The sequence below is a fragment of the Girardinichthys multiradiatus genome, chromosome 21 (genome assembly GCF_021462225.1).
Source record: "Girardinichthys multiradiatus isolate DD_20200921_A chromosome 21, DD_fGirMul_XY1, whole genome shotgun sequence".
In the NCBI taxonomy this organism is placed as follows: Eukaryota; Metazoa; Chordata; class Actinopteri; order Cyprinodontiformes; family Goodeidae; genus Girardinichthys; species Girardinichthys multiradiatus.
Genome location: NC_061813.1, coordinates 10,020,855 through 10,047,556, shown reverse-complemented (window position 1 = coordinate 10,047,556; position 26,702 = coordinate 10,020,855). Strand labels below are relative to the sequence as shown.

Below are 26,702 nucleotides of genomic sequence, written 5' to 3'. Positions count from 1 at the left end.
CCTCAGTCCTCTGGTCCGTCTCTTCCCCTCCTGTTTGTCCCACTGGTGTTTCTCCTGAAATATTTTGGCCTCAGTCAGAGATTATTAGAGGGAGCTTGTGTGGCAACTGTGCTGTGTGACTATAAACTAGAGGGTGACATGGGAGAGGATTTTCACTCCTGTCCCATCCCACTCCTACAGAAACGTTTTTGTCCTATCCCAATCCCAGGCCTCCCATTACTCTGCTGTCCCATCCCACTCCTGGTAAAATGACTCCCACTCCCATCCTGCTCCCATTCAGAATGACTCCTGCTCCTGTACCGCTCCCATTTTATTTCTTCATTTAGTCTTTAGGCAACATATTCAATTTGATTTGACCTTCTATCCATTATTTTTTAGATGTCCTTGTGTTCAACAGGAACAGTTCATCTGTAGTAATATGGAGGCATTTATTGCTTTAATCCAAAAAACAAACCTTCACTAATGGGCACAACACATAAATAATACATGGCCTGTGGTCCCTATAGTTTTTATGTGGAGGTCCAGATGATAAGTCCCTGTTTCCAGCTCCTTTGGAGGTCGGTTACAGTGAAAAAAGAACACAGACCATGTCTGTCTTAGTCAAATAAACCCAAACGTAACATATAAAGTTGTATTTGACTAATTTATTGAGCAATTGTTGCCTTAAACAGTGACATGACTTTTATGTCTTAAATTTCTTAAAAAAACAAAACTGCACCAAGCAAGAGAACTGTCCTCAAGGACAAATCACATAAAGGCATTACTTTCACAATTCACACACTGTACCTGAGTTTAGGGAAAAGGATAAAGTGCCACTGCTGCACCCAGATGCTCAGCTGATTCTTTCCAGAGTTTTCCTTGCAAGGTGCCTCTTCAGACCACTGGTCCCCGACTCACTGGTGTATTTGACTAAGATTGAACACGTTTAACAAGTAGCATACAGGGAGGTAACACGTCACACTGGACTATCATGAAGTTCAGTAATATTTGTGACTTTCCTGCCAGTTCTGTGAGCTTAATAGATGGCTCGATATTTTTTACTTACTAATCAATTTTTACCACATTGGTTTCTCTGCTGGTGTTTGCCTTGAGGAAATCCTTATCTGAGTGGAAAACCATCAGATCGGAATCTGTTGTGAAAATGACCAGGATGACACACTAATGGCATCTCTAACATAACAAACCAGAAGCTCTTTAGGGTTTTTAAATCTGTCTAATGAGGATAGTTGACAGAATTACTGGGAATGTTGGAGTAAGGAGAACAGGAAGGAAACACAGACTGCAGCAGTGCGAAACATGCAGTGAGTGTCAGGATCTGTGCCATGTCTGTTTGTTTGGTGCTGCTTACTATGCTTAACCTCTAGATGGCGTGGAACCTGGAGGAGAGGTGACAGGTGTTTTCTATTCTCCTGATTACCTGCTGAGGAATATTTAAGGAGGAGGCTGCCAGCTACTCACTGACAGAGTGTTGCCTTTAGTGGTACAGCTTTAGCCACATTACCTTTGTCTTGTCCTTGCCTTGACCTTTTGGTAATCAGTGTCTGTTACCTTGCAGGATTACCTGAACCTGACTTTGCCTTCTGCATTGAACTCTGCCTGGATTACCCTCTTCTGGAAAGAAGCGATCCAGCTCCATGAACAAAGACTCAAGCCTCTTGTTACTTCGTTTGATCACACGGCTGGCAGCCTCCTGATTTCTTCGCTCCTTGGATCACCCTCCATGAACCCTTTCCATCCTCCTCCATCCGCTGCACCAACTTCAGAAACTCTTGGACCAGCTAACCATCCTAGCACACCAGTATTCACCATCCTCAGTCTCACGGGTAAACAACCCTTTGGTCTCTCCACCCCCCTCTGGTGGATCTCCCCATCTATCCAGTAAGACAGAATTATTATTTAAGAATTCAGATCCTGAGTTACTCCTTGCTTACCGTTCTGTTTATTTTACAGTTGGCATCCCGGTTCCAGTTCCCTGCACATTTCCTTACATTGTAAATAAACTTATTACTGTTAAACTCAGTCTCCTGAATTGCTTTCTGCATGTGGGTCAAAACTGTTCGAAACATGCAATGAGCTGCTGCTGCACCAGCAGAGGCAGCAGTAAGTGGGGATGGTTGGAGTAAAAAAGCTCCTCAAGTGAAAGAAGCTCCAAACCTGCTGGCTGTTTTTGTATTAGAAATAAAAACATTATTTGGAGATGATGGAAACAACAGATATAAAAGCTGGAAGGATGAGCTGCAGCCGTGACAAACTGTGTGCCGACCAGACGACACGTCTGTCTGGATGTGTTCATCAGGTCTGAGTGGAGATGACTCCACATGTGTGCCGTGTTATTCTGTCCTGAATCTGAGCCGGGCTGGGCCTCAGTGATGTTTTTAGGAGCGCATGGATTAGTTGGAACCTACTGAGCAAATTGTGTTCATGTAAAGAAAGAAAAGCTTCTAGGATTTATCAGTAAATGCATGACTGCTGAACACTGGCATTTGTAATTCGTTAGGTGAAACTTTACTGCCTTGTTTCTGGGCTTTTGACAAAACTCTATGAACATAAATTATTAGTCTGCTGATATTATGCTATTTTTGTGCTATTGTTTCTTTAAACAACAGCACATCTTCAGGTGTGTTTCATTCAAATTCAGAATTTCTAACTTGTAACTCATAAAATCTGGAACAAGTCCCAAAGACAGAATCCTCACTTGTTAAGATGGAGGTTCTGTTTAAACCCTGAACACAAAATCCAAAATGCAGGGTTCCTGCACATAATTTATTGCAAACTTCCTGACTTTCCAGTTTTTTGTAACATTCTGGGTTTAGATTATTGGTGGGGTCCATCTGGAATTGTTGTATAATTAAAGAACCTAATTGTTTTGTATAAACTGAACTAACTTAGATCACCCTTATTTTAAAATAGAGCAGTGAAGGAAGCTGTTCCATTTTCAGAGGAGCTTAAAATTGAACTATTTCAATCTATTTAAATGTATTTATATACCTTCAATTTACTATCTTCTCAAGGCATTAAAAAATATATCAATCCAATCACAGACAAATTCAAAGTCAGTTACATATATTCTAATATGATCTTTATTAGCAAACAATGCAGTCAAGTTGAGTTTATTTAAATCAGTAAAACAGTTTTCTGTCTAAAGAAACCCAGAAGTAGCACATGCAGTTAGTCGCAGCAAAAGCTCAGCCAGTGGCTTTGTCAAGGAGAGAAACAGGGTTAAACACTGAAAGACAGGACAGATCAGGGGAGTTTGCTGCCAATCAAGCATAGTAACACCATGGTCATAGGTTTTTATCTGTAGTCTATAATAGTCAAAATGACAAGAAATAAGGGCCTGAAATATTACACTATATCTGTAATCAATGTAGAAATGAGTTTCACTTTCTGAAATGACAAAACATATTGAACTTTTTCATGATATTCAAATTTTGTAACCTGTTTGAACTAAAAGCTGAAATAACAGCAAGGTATGTAAAAATGAAAGTAGTAGGAGAATGTGGCAGAGTAAGGAAAAATGGTCAGCCTTAGATTATAGCTGCATAACTACAGAGATAAGCTTTATTTAAAAAGGTAGTTTTTAAGCATGGTCCTAAAAGTAGACGGAGGTGTCTGCCTCACAAATTCAAACTGGGAGCTGGTTCCACAGGAGAAGAGTCTAAAAACTAAAAGAACTGGCTCCCATTCTACCTTTAGAACTTCAAGGAACCACCAGTAAACATGGACTCTGAGAGCAAAGTGCTCTGTTGGGAACATTTGGAACAATCAAATCTCTGATGTATGATGGAGCTTGATCATTGAGGGATTTATATGTTAAAAGGAGAATTTTTAATTATATTCTGGATTTAACAGGGAGCCAATGAATGGAAACTAAAACAGGAGAAATATGATCTCTCTTCATCACTTTCATCAGAACTCTTGCTGCAGTGTTTTGGATCAGCTGAAGGCTTTAACTGCATTTTGTGGACATCCTATAGTAAGGATCTACAGTAGCCCAGCCTTGAAGTAACAATGCATGGACTAGCTTTTCAGCATCACTCCTGGACAAGATATTTCTAATATCACTTCATCTGGATGGCCAATTTAATGCCATCCAGAATAGGTGAGAGTAAGCAGTTTCTTTTTCAAAGATTCTGGTCCAAAGACAACAACTTCTGGTTTATCATTAACATGAACAAAATGAAGTCTGTTGGATAAATATGATGTAAACCAGCCTAACGCTGTTTTCATGATCCCTACAGCACGTTTGAGCCTTCAAAGAGAATACTGTGATTATTGTCAGGGCTGCAGGTCATCCTTCCAGCTTTTCTGTCTGTTATTCCCATAATCTCCAAAGAATATTATTATTTCTGATTCATAAACAGTCAAAAGGTTTGCAGATTTTTACTCCACCCATCCTAACCTACTGCTTCATCTGCTGGTGAAGCAGCAGCTCACTACATGCTTCACACAGCTGCAGTCTGTGTTACCGTCCTGTTCTCCTTATTCATTAATTTAGTGGATTATGGCCTACGACATGGGGAACATACTGCCGGGTTGCTTCCACAGCCACACGTTGTACATATGTGTATCTGCATATCTGTAATATTGTTAAGTTAGAAATAAATATATTCATGACATAGAATTGCCCAAAGCCCAGACCTAAATCCAACTAACAATCTGTCATAAACTCTCAATACAAATGGCAATGCAATTTTTTAAAATTTGAAAACATAAGAAGATCTTTTATTACCCTCCCAGATATAAAGTACTTTGTGTTGGTCTGTCAAATGAAATCTGAATAAAATCCATTAAAGTTTCTGGTTTTATTGTGACAAAAAGAAGGAAAGTTCAGGAGGTGTGAATTATCTAGCTACATCCTGTATTTACAAACAAGCAGGACTCTTTAAGTATGAAGGCACAGTTTGCAGAGAGCAGAACAATATCTGAGAATGAAAATAAGAAATGCAGCTGTTAGATAAAAAATGTAAGCTGTTAAAGAAAGAAAGAAACAACCTACTTTATCCATGTTCCAAAATAAAGATTATGGTACTGAATCATCATGTCGGGGACCTCCCCTCTGCTGACATGGCATCAACCTCAGCGTCCCTTCCTGCAGGTGTTGGACTCGTGAAGGAGAGGTTAGTGTTGATCCGAGGCCCAGGAGAAAAGGTTCAACCACCAGGTGCTCGCTGGTAGCTCTTTTCCCAGATTTTCCAGGAAGTTTCCTATTCCAGGTGATGTCCGTCATTATATCTATGGTCTTAGAAAATCAAAGTGTTTGAATCGCTCTTGGTCTGACCCCTCCCCTGAAGCAGCTTGCCATGGGAGACCCCACCAGGGATCAAAGGCCCAGACTGCACACGCATCATGATCACGGGGGTACTCAAACCCCTCCACCACGTTAAGGTGGCGATTCTTTAGAGGGGAAAAAGAAAATCAGCAGATTGCCTCAAAGCTTAATGCAATCCCCCATCCTTAGCAAACACTGGGTGACAGTGGAAAGGAAATATTCCCTTTTAAAGGAAGAAACCTCTAGCACCACCAGGCTAATGACAGGCGGCCGTCTGTCTCGACCGGCTGGTTGAGAGTACAGAAAGAGATAAAAGAGACATACACAAACACTTGGCCAGGAGGATCTGCAATCAGAAAACAGAGAACATTGTTAATGGACAGATGTTGTTGGCTGAGTTAGCTAAGATAAAAAAAATACAAACTGCTCATATAGATGTTGTTCTCAGGATGATCTTGATGTGGAGGAAAACGTGGATAGAACACCTGAAAGACAAAGTGAGAGAAAATTACAATATAATTTCTGATGTTATGGACTGACTTTTCAATGTGTGGTGTGTCTGGTTGCCTTGCAGTGTGTTGCTCTATAAAAGTATGTATACAATGTATTCAAGTTCTTAAGTGGTATTTTTGTATTTCTTCTACAGTGGATGTTTTTCTTTTTTGGTCCCAGCTTAATCCGGTTCAGGGTCAGTCAGGCGGATGCACTGGATGAGATGTGGGGTACATCCTGAACAGTCTCTTACAAAGCATACCAGAAACTATTGAAGCCCATTTTCACAACTATGGCTGATGTAGAATCTCCATTTAAACAAACACAATGTTTATTGTACTAGAGGCAAAAACCGGAGTGTCAGGAGAAGACCTACAAATCTCCAGTTGACCTAAGGGATGGTGTCTTAGCCTAAGTGTGGAAACCTTAGCGTCTAGGAAGAAAGACAAATCTCCAATTAAACTATGTTTTTTGGTATGTGGAAGGAAACTGGAGCAACCAAATAAAATCCATGAATATCCAGGTAGCCAGTGGATGTGTTTTGAACTATGAGGGAAACTCGACCACAGGTAGAAAAGCCACACGTTTGAGCTAAGGGGCATTTTTTGGACTATGGGAGGCCACCTGAATATCTGAAGAAAAGCCACAAATCTCCAGTTGAGCTAAGGGACATTTCTGGGAAATGGCGGGAAAGAGGAGCACCCGCAGAAAAGCTATGAATCTCTAAGGTATGCGGGGTGTTTCGGGAATACGGGGTGAAACCAGAGGACCCGGGGAAAAGCCAGGAAACTCCAATTAAGCCAAGGAACCGTTCTTTAATACAGGTAAAAAAGGGGCCTAGGGACATTTCTGGAAAATGAGGAAAAACTGGAGAACACGGAAAAAACCCAATACTTTCTAATTTCTAAGCTACGAGGGATGTTTCTGGAATACGGGGGGAAACCGGAGCACCCGGAGAAAAGCCACAAATCTAAAGTCAACCTAAGGGATGTTTTCCTAGCCTAAGTGGGGAAAACTTAGCATCTGGAAGAAAAAAAACAAAAAACAAATCTACAATTAAGCAAATAATTTTTTTTGTAATATAGAAGGAAACTGGAGCAACCAAATAATAACGATGAATATCCAATTAAGCCAGTGGATGTTTTCTGGACTGCGAGGGAAACTCAAGCACAGGGAGACAAGCCGCAAATCTAAAGTTAACCTAAGGGATGGTTTCTATGTGTGGAAACCTTAGCATCTAGGAAAAAAGACAAATCTCCAATTAAACTATGTTTTTTGGTATGTGGAAGGAGACTGAAGCAGCCAAATAAAATTTATGAATATCCAATTAAACCAATGGATGTTTTCTGGACTATGAGGGAAACTCAAGCACAGGGAGAAAAGCCACCAATCTCCAATTGAGCCAACGGACGTTTCTGACATATGGAGGGAAACCGGAGCACCCGGAGAAAAGTCACAAATTTAAAGTTAAACTAAGGAATGTTTCTGGAATAAAGGGGGAAACCGGAGCACCCGGAGAAAAGACACAAATCTAAAGTTAAGTTAAGGGATGTTTCTGAAATGGGGACCAATCCATAAGGCCTGGGCAAACCCACTCCTAATTAGTCCGAATTTGCTGCTAAGGACAAATGGTAAAAAAAAAAAAATGGCTTGTGAGGTATGCTACTGATGTGTGGTAATGTTTGTGTGTGTTTGTGCATTTACGAAAACCACGGGTGGCACAGTAGCTCCTCCAGGGTGGGACGCTCCTCTTGGTTTATAGTCAGGCACTTTGTTAGAATATCCTTGCATTCTGGAAGGTTAGAGGGCAAAGAGCAACAACGATTAGACCAGAAGTAGTAAAACAGGGACACAAAACTGATTTATATAAGCTGTGAGATAGTTTGACTGTTTGACCTACTTTTGGAGAGCCTTTTGCCGATCTTCAGTTCGTTTTGGAGGAAGCTGGAGGTCTTGAACATCTTGCTGTGGAGAAGTTCGAACAGGAGCACTCCCAGCTGCCACACTGGTGTAGGTCCAGTACTGTAGGTCCCGTGTCTGTCAAATTCTCAAATGTTCTTCTCTTGTCAAAGCAGCTTAAACCAAAGTCTATGAGATAAACTCGTGGGACTTCTGTGTTGGTCTCAATCAGAATGTTCTCTGCTTTAATATCTCTGTGGAAGATGTTTGCATGCTGAAGGTGAATCCCTGCTTCCACCAGCTGTTTCATTATGATCTGTAAGAAAAGAATAATGTGGAGGTCAGAAACTGCATAGATAAGAGTATTGGTGAGAAATACAGGGCCTTGCAAGAGTCTCCGTTTCCTTTTGTACGTAAAATATTACAAAATTGTAAAGTGGAATGAAAATTTTATGAGATATGAAGACATTTGCACAGCATTTCAGTGTCTGTCTTTCATCATATTTAATATGAAAAACAAAACAACAAAAGCAGCACCATTGACAAGATCTCTACAGCAAACCCAAACCCCATCCAGCAGCTCAGCTTGGCCTCCTTCTGCTTTAGTGGACCTTTGTGATCTTTAAGGTGGTCAAAGAGGCTCTCAGCAGACATGGGCCTCTCCATCACTAAAATCAGCTCCTGGTCCAGATCATACCAGTCCAGCAGGACCACCATGGATGACTGCCCCACTGAACTGGTTGTTACAGCCCTCAGTTTTAACATGATAGCCACCTCCAATGCCAGCTGCCTGCCATTCTCATCCTGAAACATTCCAAAAACAGGAGAAAGTCAGAATTAATCTGGAATCCATTAAGAAGTAAAACCAGTACCAGATGGTGTTGTTCACTTACCTTATGTTTGAGGACCACTTTCTTTTTTGGGATATGTTTAATGGCTACCTGCAAGATAGCAACAAGACTTTGGTTAGAGCCATTTCATCATGTTAGGTGTGTCCTTAAAGGGATATTTAAAAAATTTTAAGTGAGGATCTCTGAAAATATCACTAATATGTTTATAAAACAATTTGAAGCAACATTGAAACATTTCTAAATGTCATATTGTTTTTAATGGATTTGACCCACATGCAGAAAGCAATTCAGGAGACAGTTTTACGGTAAAGTGTTTATTTACAGTGTAGTGACGTGGACAGGGAAACTGGAACCGGGAAACCAACTGTAAAAATAAACAGGATGGTAAGCAGGGAATACTCAGGGTCAAAACTAAAGAATAATAATTCAGCCTTTACTGGGTTGATGGAATGAGCCGCCAGAGGGTGGGGAGCGGAGAGACCAAATAGTTGTTTACCCGTGAGACAGATGATGGGGGATAATGGTGTGCCAGGATGATAAAATGGTCCAGGGTTTTCAGAAGTAGGTACAGTGGAAGGAGGAGGGTGGACAGGGTTCTTGAATGGTATACAGGTCCTTCTCAAAAAATTTGCATATTGTGATAAAGTTCATTATTTTCCATAATGTAATGATGAAAATTTTACATTCATATATTTTAGATTCATTGCACATTAACTGAAATATTTCAGGTCTTTTATTGTCTTAATACGGATGATTTTGGCATACAGCTCATGAAAACCCAAAATTCCTATCTCACAAAATTAGCATATTTCATCTGACCAATAAAAGAAAAGTGTTTTTAATACAAAAAACATCAACCTTCAAATAATCATGTACAGTTATGCACTCAATACTTGGTCGGGAATCCTTTGGCAGAAATGACTGCTTCAATGCGGCGTGGCATGGAGGCAATCAGCCTGTGGCACTGCTGAGGTCTTATGGAGGCCCAGGATGCTTCGATAGCGGCCTTTAGCTCATCCAGAGTGTTGGGTCTTGAGTCTCTCAACGTTCTCTTCACAATATCCCACAGATTCTCTATGGGGTTCAGGTCAGGAGAGTTGGCAGGCCAATTGAGCACAGTGATACCATGGTCAGTAAACCATTTACCAGTGGTTTTGGCACTGTGAGCAGGTGCCAGGTCGTGCTGAAAAATGAAATCTTCATCTCCATAAAGCTTTTCAGCAGATGGATGCATGAAGTGCTCCAAAATCTCCTGATAGCTAGCTGCATTGACCCTGCCCTTGATAAAACACAGTGGACCAACACCAGCAGCTGACACGGCACCCCAGACCATCACTGACTGTGGGTACTTGACACTGGACTTCTGGCATTTTGGCATTTCCTTCTCCCCAGTCTTCCTCCTGACTCTGGCACCTTGATTTCTGAATGACATGCAGAATTTGCTTTCATCCGAAAAACGTACTTTGGACCACTGAGCCACAGTCCAGTGCTGCTTCTCTGTAGCCCAGGTCAGGCGCTTCTGCCGCTGTTTCTGGTTCAAAAGTGGCTTGACCTGGGGAATGCGGCACCTGTAGCCCATCTCCTGTACACGCCTGTGCACGGTGGCTCTGGATGTTTCTACTCCAGACTCAGTCCACTGCTTCCGCAGGTCCCCCAAGGTCTGGAATCGGCCCTTCTCCACAATCTTCCTCAGGGTCCGGTCACCTCTTCTCGTTGTGCAGCGTTTTCTGCCACACTTTTTCCTTCCCACAGACTTCCCACTGAGGTGCCTTGATACAGCACTCTGGGAACAGCCTATTCGTTCAGAAATTTCTTTCTGTGTCTTACCCTCTTGCTTGAGGGTGTCAATAGTGGCCTTCTGGACAGCAGTCAGGTCGGCAGTCTTACCCATGATTGGGGTTTTGAGTGATGAACCAGGCTGGGAGTTTTAAAGGCCTCAGGAATCTTTTGCAGGTGTTTAGAGTTAACTTGTTGATTCAGATGATTAGGTTCATAGCTCATTTAGAGACCCTTTTAATGATATGCTAATTTTGTGAGATAGGAATTTTGGGTTTTCATGAGCTGTATGCCAAAATCATCCGTATTAAGACAATGAAAGACCTGAAATATTTCAGTTAGTGTGCAATGAATCTAAAATATATGAATGTTAAATTTTCATCATTACATTATGGAAAATAATGAACTTTATCACAATATGCTAATATTTTGAGAAGCACCTGTACAAGGAGCGAAGAATACAGGAGGCTGCCAACTAGTGAGGTCCAAGAGGTTTGAGTCTTTGTTCATGGAGCTTAATAGCTTCTTTCCAGAAGTGGTAAATCCAGGCAGAGTTCCACACGAAAAGACAAGGTCAGGTTCTGGTAATCCTGCAAGGTAACAAATACAAATTACTAAGAGTCAAGACAAGGAACAAGACAAGGTAATGTGGCTTGAGCTGTACCACTAAGGGACAACACTCTGGCAGTGAGTTGCTGGCAGCCTCCTCCTAATATACTCCTCAGCAGGTGATCAAGAGAATGATGAACACCTGTCACCTTTCCTCCAGGTTCCACGCCATCTAGGAGCTAAGCACAGTAACAGCACCAAACAAACAGACAAAGCACAGATCCTGACATCTAAACGTCATGATTAATTCTCATCGGATGATCAGTCAAAATATCTCCCTCTAGTGGTTCTAGGAGGTATTGTTATCTTGATGGTTCCAGTGATATGCTGCTGCCCAGCATGTTAGCGTGAACTCCAAGTGCTTCCAAGTTCTGTTCCTACTGTCTACTGCAGGTTAAAACTGTTACTGAATATAACTTCACAGAACCTCACTTTGTGTGTGTTTCCTAGCAGTTGTTACAGTGTAAGGCCCATTTTTCCAACATGTACTGTGTTGTGAGTACCCACTGCTCTTAATGCTGTGTGAATGTTAAAATGCTCATGTTGTTTCTATGGGTTATTCTTATCATTAGAAACCAGCACCTCCAATCTGGCACATTACAGTAAAGAAACAGGAGATTTAAGGAAGAGGATTCTGAAGAGGAAGGCTGAGGACTTCAAAGAACCACCCAGGAAGACCATGAGAACAAAATGTCTTGAAAGAAGAAGAAGAATTACTGTGGCTTGTAAAAGGATTCATACTTATGTTACACCCACAAAATTCATTATGTTTTATTGGGATTTCAGGTAATGGACCAACATGAAGTAGAACATGAAGTGGAAGGAAGAGCAAAAGTGTTTTGAAGTGTGTTTCTACCACTGGAGATGTACTGAGATTAAATTACACACAGATGGACTCTTTTAACTGGTTAGGTGACTTTTAAAGACAATTGTATGGGGTAAGAACGCTGTCACAAACAATATGTATGTAAAGACGGAAATGTGTGCGTATTAGTCAATAGTTGTGTATAAGTAAAATCCAAAAGAGGTATTGTATATTTTTTCTATAAGAATACAAAATAAAATGTTACAGCTTCAAGAAATTGGTGGTATCCAGGATATTACCCTGGATACCGTGGCTCTTGATACATCAAAAAGACTTGCTGTCTTGGTCACAGATGCGCCAGCAAGATGTGCACCAACAATTTGTCCTCTTTTAAACTCTGGTATGTCACCCATAATGTTGTGTGCATTTCAATATTTTGAGCAAAACTGTGCTCTTACCTTGCTACATTATTTTAATGTATTGTGTCATTTGTTCATGTAAGTTCATGTAAGTTGATTTGACATTACAGGTGATATTAAAGTTAACCTGAATAAATGGACAATTTTATGTAATCCTAAGGTATCGCTGGAGAGTGAGATTGAGAATAAATAAGCTTTTAAATATTCAATTTTGATGAAGAAATGTGCTATATGTGTTTTTAAAAGTATATTTATATTTCAGCTAGCATTATAATTTGTGATTCCAGGTACAGCTGAAGAGAAATACACTTTCAAATGAAAGCAAATCTCAGTAAAGAAGTTAAAAGTTTGAAAGAGCTTGTTTTAGGCATTTGTATTGAAATATTTTGATATGTTCTGCAAATTAAGACAAATGTAAAATTAAAAAAGACTTTTTTACACTGATATTAAGCAAGATGGGTTTTTTTGTTGTTTTTATTGTTTAGGGACAAAGGAGCAGACGGGCCAGTTTATTAAGCTCAGGGGTGAGAATGACCACCTTTTTACTGGAGCTAAAAACTCAGCCACCGTGGCTTGGAGGTACAATAACAACATTCTTCGCAGTCAGTTTCTGTCCAGTTTCAATAACTCCTATCTTTCTAACTTTCATAAATATCCATCCAGTGATTAACATACTTCTTTCAGTTTTCCCTCTTTCCTTTTGCTTGTTTAGGACAATTCTGGAGAAGATGGGCCAACAGGGGAAGGTCACCCACTTGCACGCCAAAAAAAAGTGGGACAATATGAAAAATAAATATAAAGTATGTTCAGAAGTTCTCAAGTCACACAGGACTGCACTGTAAATATTCTCATCACCAGTACTCTCTCTGTCTCCTTGGATTCCTGGGTTTACCTCCTCCTCCTCTGGCTTCTGGACAACTCTAGCTCAAGATTCCTTAAACAAAGTCTACAGTAGAAATAAACCTCATTTACCGTCTTATCCTGTGTGCTGAGGCTGTTTTATCCTCTGGTTTTGTTCTACTTCGACTATCTAAGCAATTCATGATAGTATGTTCCAGCCATCTAACATGTTGAAGAACAATTCAGATGATGAACAGACTTCCTTAAAGGAACGCCTACAATCTACTGAAACCATGCTTCAACAGCTACTGCAACAACAAAGGACTACGGATTCTCATCTCACAGAACTTGGTGGTATGGTTCATGCTTTAAGTGAAATCATAACCAAACTCTCACCTGCCTCTTCCAATCCTCCAGTTCGTTTAGAGAATCCTCAGCCACCCACAATTCTATCTTCTGGGATCCGAGAGCCTGACTTCCGTCCGTCTGAACTGTTTGATGGTAATCCTAATAACTTTGGTGGTTTTTCTCTCCGGTGTGAATTAGCATTTAGTCGTTCCCCCTCCCTTTTCCCTACTGCTGCCTCCAAGATTACTTATATCTTATATTGTTACCTTGCTAAAGGGATCTGCTCTGCGCTGGGTGCACCCCTATTTGGCATCTAACCCTGTTGAGTCTCTTAGTTATGCCATTTTTTTCAGTCACTTCAAGAGAGTCTTCGATCAACCACTCCAGCAGGAGGCAGCGGCTAAGAAGATACTCACCCTCAAACAGAGAAGGAGAGCGTTGGCTGAGTTCGCCATCGACTTCCGGGTGGCAGCGCAGGAGGTGGGTTGGGATGAAGCGGCACTCAAGGGTATTTTTGTTAATTCCCTTGCAGATCAAGTAAAAGACCAGTTGATTTTGAGAGATGAACCTCGAACCACTTTCCTCGACGCACCCACTTCCTCTTCAGAGGGATCTGCGGAACCAGAGCCGATGCAGATTGGTCACACTCGACTCTCCCCAGAGGAATGACAACATCGCTTTGAGGGTGGTCTTTGCCTATATTGTGGACAAGGGGGACATTTTATCACAAGATGCCCCAAGAAGGGAAAAGAGAGGGCTCGTCAATAGGTCAGGGGACTTTAATGAGCATATCCCATTCTTCCCCTGTGTCTCGTCTGTGTTTTCCGGTCACTATTATTGTTGGCCAAGATAAGTTTCCTGTTGATGCTTTTATTGATTCTGGTGCTGAACAGAATCTTATTTCCTCGGATCTGGTTGATAAACTTCAAATACCCTCTCAGCCTCTCAACCATTCCCTTTCTGTCACTGGCATCACTGGTCAAACCATGTCTCAAGTGAGATTTAAAGTGTCTCAGCTTCACATCATCACCTCTGATAACCATCATGAATGGGGTGAGTTCTTTGTTGTCTTTTCCATCTCTCCACAATTAGTTTTGGGGTTTCCCTGGTTGCAGAAACATAATCCTGCTATTAATTGGGTGGAGGGCAGAGTAGAGAGATGGAGTAATCTCTGTCTCCAGAACTGCTTAAGAACTGCTGTCTCTCACTCTATCAAACAACTCAAACCTTCTGAGCCTGTTGATCTGTCCAAAGTTCCACCTGAATACCACAATCTCGCACCTGTGTTTAGCAAACAAGGGGCTCTTTCTTTACCTCTGCATTGCCCCTATGACTGCCCTATTGATCTCCTCCCAGGCACTCCGCTACCATCCAGCAGACTCTTTAATCTCTCCGGACCCGAGAGAAAGGTCATGAAAGAGTACATTGAGGATTATTTAGCATCTGGGATCATTCGTCCGTCTACCTCCCCTGTTGGCGCCGGATTCTTCTTCGTGGGTAAGATGGACGGCACATTAAGACCCTGTATTGATTATAGAGGATTGAATCAAATCACTATTAAAAATAAATACCCACTACCACTTAGTGATTCAATACTTGAACAATTACATTCTGCCAAGATCTTCACTAAACTCGACCTGCGCAATGCTTACCATTTGGTCCGGATCCGAGAGGGTGATGAGTGGAAAACAGCTTTCAAAAACCCCTAGGACATTTTGAGTATTTGGTTATGCCTTTCGGGTTGACTAATGCACCCGCTGTTTTCCAGGCTCTTATTAATGATGTTCTTCGTGACTTTCTCAACCTCTTTGTTTTTGTTTATCTGGATGACATTTAGATTTTTTTCCCAGGACATAGAACAACATCGCCAGCATGTCAGAACAGTTCTCCAGAGGCTTTTTGAGAATCAACTCTTTGTTAAAGCCGAAAAGTGCGAATTCAGTGTCACATCTGTGTCTTTTTTGGGTTTTATTTTTGAGGCAGGCAGGTACAGAACTGATCCCGAGAAAACCAAGGCAGTGGCAGAGTGGCCTACTCCAACTGATCGCAGGCAACTTCAAAGGTTCTTGGAATTTGCAAATTTTTATAGGTTTATAAGGAACTACAGTCAGGTCACTGCACCTCTCACTCAACTCACCTCCTCTCTGAAAACGTTCCATTGGACTCCTGAGGCAGAAAGGGCATTTGGGGAATTAAAGACTATTTTCTTCAGCACCCATATTGACCCATCCTGATCCATGTGCAAAATTTATTGTAGAGGTTGATGCTTCTGACATTGGAGTAGGGGCTATTCTATCTCAACGGTCTCCTCTAGATGATAAGGCACATCCATGTGCCTATTTTTCTCGTCGCTTGTCTCCAGCAGAGCAAAATTATGATATGGGCAACCGTGAACTTTTAGTTCAAGTTGGCGCTTGAGGAATGGCGGCATTGGTTAGAGGGTACTGAAGTCCCTTTTCTCATTTGGACTGATCATAAGAACCTCTCCTACATTCAAAATGCCAAGAGACTTAACCCCAGACAAGCCCGTTGGTCTCTGTTTTTTGCTCGTTTTCATTTTTCTATCTAGACCCGGTTCCAAGAACATTAAGCTTGACGCTCTCTCTCGCCAGTTCTCTCATTCTGACCAACTCAAGACTGAAGCTTCCATCCTACCGGATTCTTGTATTGTGGGTGCCCTCACCTGGGCCATTGAAAAGGACATCAGGGAGGCACAGAGGTCCGAACCTGACCCGGGTACTGGCCCAGTGGGCAAGCTGTTCGTTCCCAACTCTGTCGTCAATAAAGTTCTGGATTGGGTGCACAACAATAAATTGACTTGTCATCCTGGGGTGACTCGTATGATCACATTTACCAAAAGGTATTTCTGGTGGCCGACTATGAACCTCAACATTAAAGATTTTGTTGCAGCTTGTCCCACATGTGCTCGAAACAAGAACACTAATCAACCCCCTGCTGGTCTTCTTCAACCTCTGCCCACCCCTAGCCGCCCCTGGTCCCACATTTCCGTTGATCTCATCACTGGTCTCCCGCCATCTGACGGTAACATAGTCATCCTTACTGTTGACAGATTCTCTAAAACAGCCCATTTTGTTCCTTTACCCAAGCTTCCGTCTGCATTGGAGACTTCCCAACTCCTGGTTCTCCACGTTTTCCGCATCCATGGCATACCTTTGGACATTGTTTCTGACCGAGGCCCGCAGTTCATCTCGCAAGTTTGGAAGGAGTTTTGCAAAGCTCTTGGTGCCTCCATAAGTCTTTCGTCTGGATACCACCCCCAATCTAATGGACAGACAGAAAGATGCAACCAGGAACTTGAAGTCGTCTTGAGGTGCGTAATAAATGACAACCCCTCTTCTTGGTGCAAACATCTCACATGGATCGAATATGCTCACAACACACATACTTCCTCTGCTACTGGTTTGTCCCCCTTTGAGGCTTCACTGGGCTATCTACCCCCGCTGTTTCCCAGTGTTGAATCTGACGTCCTGGTCCCCTCTGTTCAGCATTATGTTTCCAGGTGTCGTAGGATCTGGCAACAGACCAGGAGGACCCTCCTACGCACCCTGGAACAAAATAAGAGGTTCGCTAACCGTCAGCGTTCTGCTGCACCTGTCTACCGCATCAATCAGAGAGTCTGGCTTTCCACCAGGAATATTACATTAAAAGATACTTCTAGAAAGTTGGCCCCCCGTTTCATTGGCCCTTTTCTCATCGAGAGGATCATCAACCCATCTGCGGTGAGACTCAAACTACCATCTTCCATGCACATTCACCCTACTTTCCATGTTTCCCAGATCAAGCCAGTCTCGGAAAGTCCCCTGAGTCCTCCCACCAAGCCCCCTCCTCCTGCTCGTCTCATTGATGACCACCCTGCATATACGGTCAATTATATCCTGGATGTTCGGCGTAGGGGGCATGGTTTTCAATATCTTGTGGATTGGGCAGGCTATGGACCTGAAGAGAGAACCTGGGTTCCCCATTCTCACATCCTGGACCCTGCTCTCATCACGTCCTTTTACAAACGCCATCCTGAAAAGCGTTCTGGATTGCCTGGAGGCAATCGTTGAGGGGAGGGTACTATAGGATCTCTGCTCCTCCCCTTCTGGTTGGTTCTGGCAGCTCATTGTCTGCAGCTGCAACGCATTCTCCTAATGAGCTCATGGGCTTCTTAAGGTAGCTGCTGATACAGACCTTTGATGGAACATAACCTCAGTTATGTGGATTCCTGTCTGTCTGCCTATCCGTCTGCCTGCCTGTCTGACTGTCGACCTGCCTATCTGCCTACCTGCCTGCCAACATCTGGTAATACTCCCTCCTAAGGACTGCACTGTAAATATTCTCATCACCAGTACTCTCTCTCTGTCTCCTTGGATTCCTGGGTTTACCTCCTCCTCCTCTGGCTTCTGGACAACTCCAACTCAAGATTCCTTAAACAAAATCTACAGTAGAAATAAACCTCATTTACCGTCTTATCCTGTGTGCTGAGTCTGTTTCATCCTCTGGTTTTGTTCTACTTCGACTATCTAAGCAATTCATGATAACACACAAATAAAAAAATATTTCTGAAAGTCTTACTGGTTTCTCTGTTTAGTCAACTCTTTTTTTCTTCCTTCTAACTTTAGGATTGTAAGTATCCAGGGTCAGGAGAGGGAGTCAGTGAAAAGCCCACTGCTGCTACTTGGCCCTGGTTTGTCCTTATGGATGAGGTGTTGGGTCAGAGGTCTTCCACAACACCTCCTGTCCTAATTGCCTCCATCCCTGAGGACACTCCAGGGCCAAGCAGAGCGGTGGGCAACCAGATGGAGAAGGAAGACAGTGAGCCAGCAGGAAGAGATCAGAAAAGAAAGAGGGACAGAGATGATGGATTTGATCAGGGAGGACATGAGGGCACAGAGAATGGACAGACTGTTTTCCATTTTAGAAAGAATGGTACCGAAATAAGGTGCTATATAAGAAATAAATAAATATGTTTTTTTCAGATTGTTTCTTAAAGTTTTAAGCTGTTCTAATAAATTTCTAAATTGTTTTTGTCACCAATGTATTTTATTTCCATTTGACCTAACAATACATCAACGTCATTTAAATTTCTAAACACAGTTTATTTTGAAAAGTACACATAGCATTTTAAACAGAATGTGGAAAAAAAGAACATTCAAACAGATCAAGATTACAAGACACAAAAGGCATAAAATAAAACTATGTACAAGAGTCCACCTTTACTGTTTTCCCCACATCCGGGAGAGTTAAGCTGTGGAGAAGCCCCAAAGAAGCATACCACCCAGACTCTTGCATGCCCAGAGTGAAGCATGGGGGTGGATCAGCGATGGTTTGGGCTGCCATATCATGGTATTCGCTTGGCCCAACACTTGTGCTAGATGGGCGCGTCACTGCCAAGAACTACCGAACCATTCTTGAGGACCATGTGCATCCAATTGTTCAAACATTGTATCCTGAAGGTGGTGCCGTGTATCAGGATGACAATGCACCAATACACACAGCAAGACTGGTGAAAGATTGGTTTGATGAACATGAAAGTGAAGTTGAACATCTCCCATGGCCTGCACAGTCACCAGATCTAAATATTATTGAGCCACTTTGGGGTGTTTCGGAGGAGCGAGTCAGGAAACGTTTTCCTCCACCAGTATCACGTAGTGACCTGGCCACTATTCTGCAAGAAGAATGGCTTAAAATCCCTCTGACCACTGTGCAGGACTTGTATATGTCATTCCCAAGACGAATCGATGCTGTAGTGGCCGCAAAAGGAGGCCTTACACCATACTAATAAATTATTGTGGTCTAAAACCAGGTGTTTCAGTTTCATTGTCCAACCCCTGTATATATATATATGTACAATTCCATATTAAACAGGTTTCTAGGATTTCCTTCTTTCACCTCTGGAATATTGCTAAAATTAGAAATATTCTGTCCAGGATTTATGTTGAAAAACAAGTCCATGCATTTGTTACTTCAAGGCTGCACTATTGAAATTCTTTACTATCAGGATGTCCACACAAGGCAGTTAAAAATCTTCAGCTGATCCAAAACGCTTCAGCAAGAGTTCTGATGAAAATGAAAGAGAGAGATCATATTTCTCCTGTTTTAGCTTCCATTCATTGGCTCCTTGTTAAATCCAGAATAGATTTTAAAAGTATCCTTCTGACATATGAAGCCCTTAATAAACACGCTCCGTCATACATCAGAGATCTGATTGTTCAATATGTTCCCAACAGAGCTTTTGCTCTCAGACTGTAGGTTTACTAGTGGTTCCTAGAGGTTCTAAAAGAAGAATGGGAGGCAGATCTTTGTTATCTATCTCCTCTTCTGTGGAACCAGCTCCCAGTTTTAGTCCGTGAGGCAGACACCCTGTCTACTTTTAAAACCAGGCTTAAAACTTTGCTTTTTGATAAACCTTATATTTAGAGTGGTTTAGGTTATCCTGAGTTATCTCTGTAGTTGATGCTGCTATAGGCTTAGCTGCTGGAGGACATAATGACCACTTTGCCTCACTCCTCTACATTGTCCTACTATTCTCCAATTTGACATTATTTTCAGTTTTTTCTCAGCTTTTAATTTTATGTTCTCTCTCTGTGTTTTCTCTTCATAGCAGCTACACCTGGACTGGCGTTCTGTTGTGGCTGTGACACCATCCTGGACTGGGCATCAGCTGAGCTACTGCTGCCAACAACGATGTTCTCCTTCTATAGATAATATACTTGGCCCCATCTTTCAGTGTTTAACCCTGTCACTCTCATAGACATAGCCATTGGCTGAGCTTTTACTGTGACTAACTATATGTGCTCTCTTTCATACCGAGGCTGACTTTACGCAGGGGCGGGAGGGGACAATGCCGCCTCAAAATAATGCCTTGCCCCCTCAAATCAATTCTTAAACACACAAGCACAATCATTATAGGCTAATATTTGTTGAAGGCTAAATATAATACTCTATGAAATAGAGTAGCAAACAGAAAATGATAAATAAACATTTCGCCAGTCCATCGCAGCAACACACAAACAACTAAGCACACTCATTCACACACCAATTAACCTAACAGGCAGGTCTTTGAACTGTGGGAGGAAGCCGGAGTACCTGGTGAGACACACGCATGCACGGGGAGAACATGCAAACTCCATGCAGAAAGACCCCCAGCTGAGAGCCAAACCCAGGACCTTCTTGCTGCAAGGCAACAGTGCTACCAACTGCGCCAACGTGCAGCCCTGTATTTAATTTACAGGTCCTTCTCAAAATATTAGCATATTGTGATAAAGTTCATTATTTTCCATAATGTCATGATGAAAATTTAACATTCATATATTTTAGATTCATTGCACACTAACTGAAATATTTCAGGTCTTTTATTGTCTTAATACGGATGATTTTGGCATACAGCTCATGAAAACCCAAAATTCCTATCTCACAAAATTTGCATATTTCATCCGACCAATAAAAGAAAAGTGTTTTTAATACAAAAAACGTCAACCTTCAATTAATCATGTACAGTTATGCACTCAATACTTGGTCGGGAATCCTTTGGCAGAAATGACTGCTTCAATGCGGCGTGGCATGGAGGCAATCAGCCTGTGGCACTGCTGAGGTCTTATGGAGGCCCAGGATGCTTCGATAGCGGCCTTTAGCTCATCCAGAGTGTTGGGTCTTGAGTCTCTCAACGTTCTCTTCACAATATCCCACAGATTCTCTATGGGGTTCAGGTCAGGAGAGTTGGCAGGCCAATTGAGCACAGTGATACCATGGTCAGTAAACCATTTACCAGTGGTTTTGGCACTGTGAGCAGGTGCCAGGTCGTGCTGAAAAATGAAATCTTCATCTCCATAAAGCTTTTCAGCAGATGGAAGCATGAAGTGCTCCAAAATCTCCTGATAGCTAGCTGCATTGACCCTGCCCTTGATAAAACACAGTGGACCAACACCAGCAGCTGACACGGCACCCCAGACCATCACTGACTGTGGGTACTTGACACTGGACTTCTGGCATTTTGGCATTTCCTTCTCCCCAGTCTTCCTCCAGATTCTGGCACCTTGATTTCCGAATGACATGCAGAATTTGCTTTCATCCGAAAAAAGTACTTTGGACCACTGAGCAACAGTCCAGTGCTGCTTCTCTGTAGCCCAGGTCAGGCGCTTCTGCCGCTGTTTCTGGTTCAAAAGTGGCTTGACCTGGGGAATGCGGCACCTGTAGCCCATTTCCTGCACACGCCTGTGCACGGTGGCTCTGGATGTTTCTACTCCAGACTCAGTCCACTGCTTCCGCAGGTCCCCCAACGTCTGGAATCGGCCCTTCTCCACAATCTTCCTCAGGGTCCGGTCACCTCTTCTCGTTGTGCAGCGTTTTCTGCCACACTTTTTCCTTCCCACAGACTTCCCACTGAGGTGCCTTGATACAGCACTCTGGGAACAGCCTATTTGTTCAGAAATTTCTTTCTGTGTCTTACCCTCTTGCTTGAGGGTGTCAACAGTGGCCTTCTGGACAGCAGTCAGGTCGGCAGTCTTACCCATGATTGGGGTTTTGAGTGATGAACCAGGCTGGGAGTTTTAAAGGCCTCAGGAATCTTTTGCAGGTGTTTAGAGTTAACTCGTTGATTCAGATGATTAGGTTCATAGCTCGTTTAGAGACCCTTTTAATGATATGCTAATTTTGTGAGATAGGAATTTTGGGTTTTCATGAGCTGTATGCCAAAATCATCCGTATTAAGACAATAAAAGACCTGAAATATTTCAGTTAGTGTGCAATGAATCTAAAATATATGAATGTTAAATTTTCATCATGACATTATGGAAAATAATGAACTTTATCACAATATGCTAATATTTTGAGAAGGACCTGTATATACTATCAATTCACAACACATGTTGTCTCCAGACACTTTGCAATAAGGTTAACTGAATCCAATCATACAGAAAGATTCTGAGTCAAATATATACATTCTGTATTGTTCTGACATGACTCCCCTTTAAGCAGTGTTACTACCAGAAAACGTTCCAATAAATAAACAAAAAAACAAACTGAGAAAACATAAAATGAACAAAAAGTTTAACTCAAACCCTTCAGACGGCTAATTTAAATTAACTGAAAAAATTATCTCAGGGAACATTCTAAAGAGATCTTTTTTTTTTGCTTAAAAGTTTAAACGAACGCCCAGTTGGTATGCTCCTCCTTCTGAGTGACCTTCCACAGACTGCTTATAATAGTTTGCTGGCATTTTGGCCCAGTTCTCCTGACAGAACCGGTAGAACTGAAGGCAGCAGCAGGCAGAAGCGGTACGTTCCAGCTGGTAGTTCTTTTCCTTTTTGTTCTTTACACACGTTTGTCTGTCAGCAGTTTGGAGGTTTGAAACTTCTGATTCTGTGCAGCAGAGAAAGGATGTGTTCAGGAATGATCTTTGTACCATAAATTAAACCAGTCCACTCTTTGAAAGTGAAAACAGATACCAACACTCTGCTGTTTGTCCACATGTTTTACATTTGTATGTGTATTCACTGTGTCCAGTCTGTGTGTCAGCTCTGCCAGAGTCCAGCCAAAGGCAAATTTCCACATATGTCCACAATAACATGATGATTCCTTTCCGATCCCACTGATCACGTCACTGTAAACATTAATATGGTGTTCTGTACACAACCTCAGGCTCTGGACACGCTGCACTTTCACACAGTAGCTCACTTGTGTTAGAAGATTAGAATAATAGACATCAGAGTGATTATAGAGACGTAATCTTGATGTTTTATATGTCAGGACTAATTCAAGCTGGAGATGAGCTGAAGGAGGTCAACATGATCCCTGTGTATGACAAGAAACCAGAGGAAATCTTTTGTACCCTGGGTTGCCTGGTGTCTTTTAATGTACGTCCAAAAGAGTCTCATCTGTTTCAGCTTCATTCTCTGGCTTAGAAATGAAAATATTCTTTTTTTGTGATGGCAAAAGTTTTCTTAATCTTCTCCCAGACCTCAGGCCTCCCATCACTCTGCTGACAACCAGACAGTAGCCTTTCTCTGCACTGAGTCTTTTCTGGCCTTTAGACCACATGTATTGAGCTGCAGGGTCCCCCTGAAGGAAACTGATGCTATGAAGTTCCTCCAAGCAGTCTTCTCCACAGGCCTTAAATTAGCTCCATAATTGGCCTGAAGTATTCCAGGGAGGAAGGAGAGAGTCACCTAAACTCTGTGCAGACATAATCCTTCAGCTCTACTCACACAAGACATGATTCCTCATAATTAGCCTCTATTAAAAAGTGTATAGTTTACTCTTAAAGCTAGGTTTACACTTGACGCATTGAACGGGGTGCCAACAGTGATGCAATCAATTCAGTTCAATTCCGTTTATTTATATAGCGCCAATTCACAACACATTGTCTCAAGGGACTTCACAAAAGTCAGGTACATACATTCCAATTAATCCTAATCATTGAACAGTGCAGTCAGATTCAGTTATTTATTCAAATTGGATAAAAAGTTTTTCTGTCTAAGGAAACCCAGCAGATTGCATCCAGTCAGTGACTTGCAGCATTCCCTCATCCCGGATGAGCATGTAGAGACAGTGGACAGTCACTGGCGTTGACTTTGCAGCAATCCCTCATACTGAGCATGCATGTAGCGACAATATAGAGAAAAAACTCCCTTTTAACAGGAAGAAACCTCCAGCAGAACCAGGCTCAGTATAAGTGGCCATCTGCCACGACCGACTGGGGGTTTGAGAGAACAGAGCAGAGACACAAAAAGAACACAGAAGCACTGATCCAGAAGTACTTTCTATGGGAAGGAAAAGTAAATGTTAATGGATGTAGCTCCTTTAGTCGTTTCACCTAGAAAGAAAGAACGGATAAACTCTGAGCCAGTTTTCAAGGTTAGAGTCTGAAAGAGAGCACATAGAGTTAGTCACAGTAAAAGCTCAGTCAAGTGCTATGTCTAGGAGAGAGAAAGGGTTAAACACTGAAAGGCAGGGCCATGTGGATCATCTGTAGAGGGAGAGCATTAAGTTGTTGCCAGCAGAAGCTTGGACGATGCCCCTCTCCAGAAAGGTGTCACAGGTAGACACAGAGTCAGGCCAGGTGTAGCTTCTAGGAAGAGAAAAGAGAGAGAACAAAGTTAAAAGCTGAAATAACAGCAAATAATGCAAAATTGGAGAGTAGTGTAGAGAGTAGCAAAGTGGGGGAAAGTGGTCATTATGTCCTCCAGCAGCCTAAGCCTATAGCAGCATAACTACAGAGATAACTCGGGATAACCTAAGCCACTTCTACTATAAGCTTTATCAAATAGGAAAGTTTTAAGCCTAGCCTTAAAAGTAGACAGTTTGTCCACTGATGGTCATTGTTATACTAAAAACCACAACGATTGGGATACCTCTCTCTGTCAGATTGACCATAACCATTGGAAAAGAGAGGGGGTCATACAGGTAGCAGAAATGGAGGGTGTGTTTGCACCTCAACCATAACTGAGCCGGTTTAGGCTAAACCTGACTCCCCCTTACTCCATCCAACAGGGAGGGAAGAAGACGGAGGTAAAAAATAAGGAAGATAGCTCAGGATAACCTAAGCCACTCTAATTATAAGCTTTATCAAAAAGGAAAGTTTTAAGCCTAGCCTTAAAAGTAGACAATCACGCCGTCCTTATGGCATAATATTTGTGCCACCAACCCGAGAGTGCAGTGAGACTGATGTGAGTGCATAAATCTATGTAAGCAAACAATAATTAGTAGTGTGTGCATTTAAATCTCACATACGCTCACACACTGTTCTGGCACGGCCTACATATATAATGTCTAAGGTTGACTCCCCCTTGTGGTCCGGCATGCTCCGTTTTGTTGAAGGAGCTTGAAACTTAGCGTTTCCCCTTATCAGCCACTGTAAGGAATACCCATCGTACACCTCCGAATTTGTTTTGTAATTATGTGCGGACCGTGCGCATCGCTCTCCATTGAGAATGAAAGAAGTTCAAGGTTTAAACATTTCATTCACAAATTAATTACTTCTTCATGTAATACTTCATGAATAGAAGAGGAGAATAACAAAACAGAAAAACAACAAACAAAAAAAGGTAAGGGAAAAATGAGATACAAAGTTAGATTGTATGCATTAAAAAGCTTTTTTATTAAGAGTCTGACATTGTATATAGGCTCAACTTTAGATCCTTCACAAAGAGGTCAAAAGTGTTTTCCTCGTCATTGTTTTACTCTTATGAATTTGAATCTTTGCAAGAAACAGAATCATGTTGATTAGAAATGTATTCGATAGTGCACACCGCCATTTTTGGAGTTATGTGAAGCTCTTCTTCTCTCTTTTCCACCGGTTATCTAGCATACTGACCCCTGTGTTTTCAGACAATACTGCAGCAACGTCAGTGAGAAGTATGAATGCCTACACCGCTTGTTCAGGTTCACGCACCCTCAGTAGAGCCCTGCGCAAAATCCCGAAGCACAACTATAACTGAGCCTTAACCATAACCAGTTCATTACCCTCCCTACCCTTAAAGAGAAAAATCCCTATTTGTTCACAGTTGGATGCAAACCACTGATGGACACAGACTCTTCTCAGTCAATCCTACATTAAATTCTGACCTGCAGCCACTTGAACAGCAGCTTTAGTTTAATGAAGTTGAGTATAAGAGCCTGGCAGCATAATGGATGATCTCTGCTGAAGTGTTTCTGAAAGCAAAGTTTCTCTGTGAAATCTACAGGATGTACATTTTAACATGAAGACATCAGACTTTAAGGTCGGCTGTGATTCAGTAAAAGGAGCAGCTGTCCAGTAGGGTTGATGGTTCCTGCTTATATTGCCAGTTCCACATGTTCAAGTGTCTTTGGGCAGGAGGTTGAGCCCATGCTGCTCCTTCTCCAACTACTGGACCTGTTTCTGTTGGTACCATAAACAAAGTATCAGGGTTTAAGATCATTTATCAGTATGAAAGCATCATATTCAGTCAGAAAGGCCCACAGCTGTCTGTTTATTAGGGTAGTTTAGTTGTCTGCCCCACCAGCATCTCATCATTCTCACCCACTGTGGTGCTGCTACATTATTTATCAGGTTATCATCCATCAGGAGCAGTCAGAGACTGGATCTGCTGCCTGGTTTTAAGTTGCAGGGTCAGGATCAGTACTCATATTGCAGCCCACCATGCATGCTGAACAGAGACAGAGGACAGGGTGGGCCTCGTACATCTTTTGTCACCATGAGATGAATGAAAGTGTCTGGCTGTTTAAGTATTAGTCTGAATAATAGTTACTGGTGCCAAAACCCAGCTGATACTCCTTAAAAATAGCCTCAGTGCTTACATTGGATTGAGAGCAGTTCAGTGGGTAATCATTTTCAGGCCAAAATAAAACAAATGACAGGAAGAAAGTCAGGACATCTCCCTGATTAGATGTTTGTTTACAGGCTAGGA

At 42.1% G+C, this 26,702-nt stretch overlaps 1 pseudogene; it reads right to left on the bottom strand.

The window, feature by feature from the left end:
* Positions 1–7,088: 7,088 nt before the first annotated feature.
* On the bottom strand, positions 7,089–25,568 carry LOC124858488 (annotated as a pseudogene).
* Between the last annotated feature and the right edge of the window lie 1,134 nt (positions 25,569–26,702).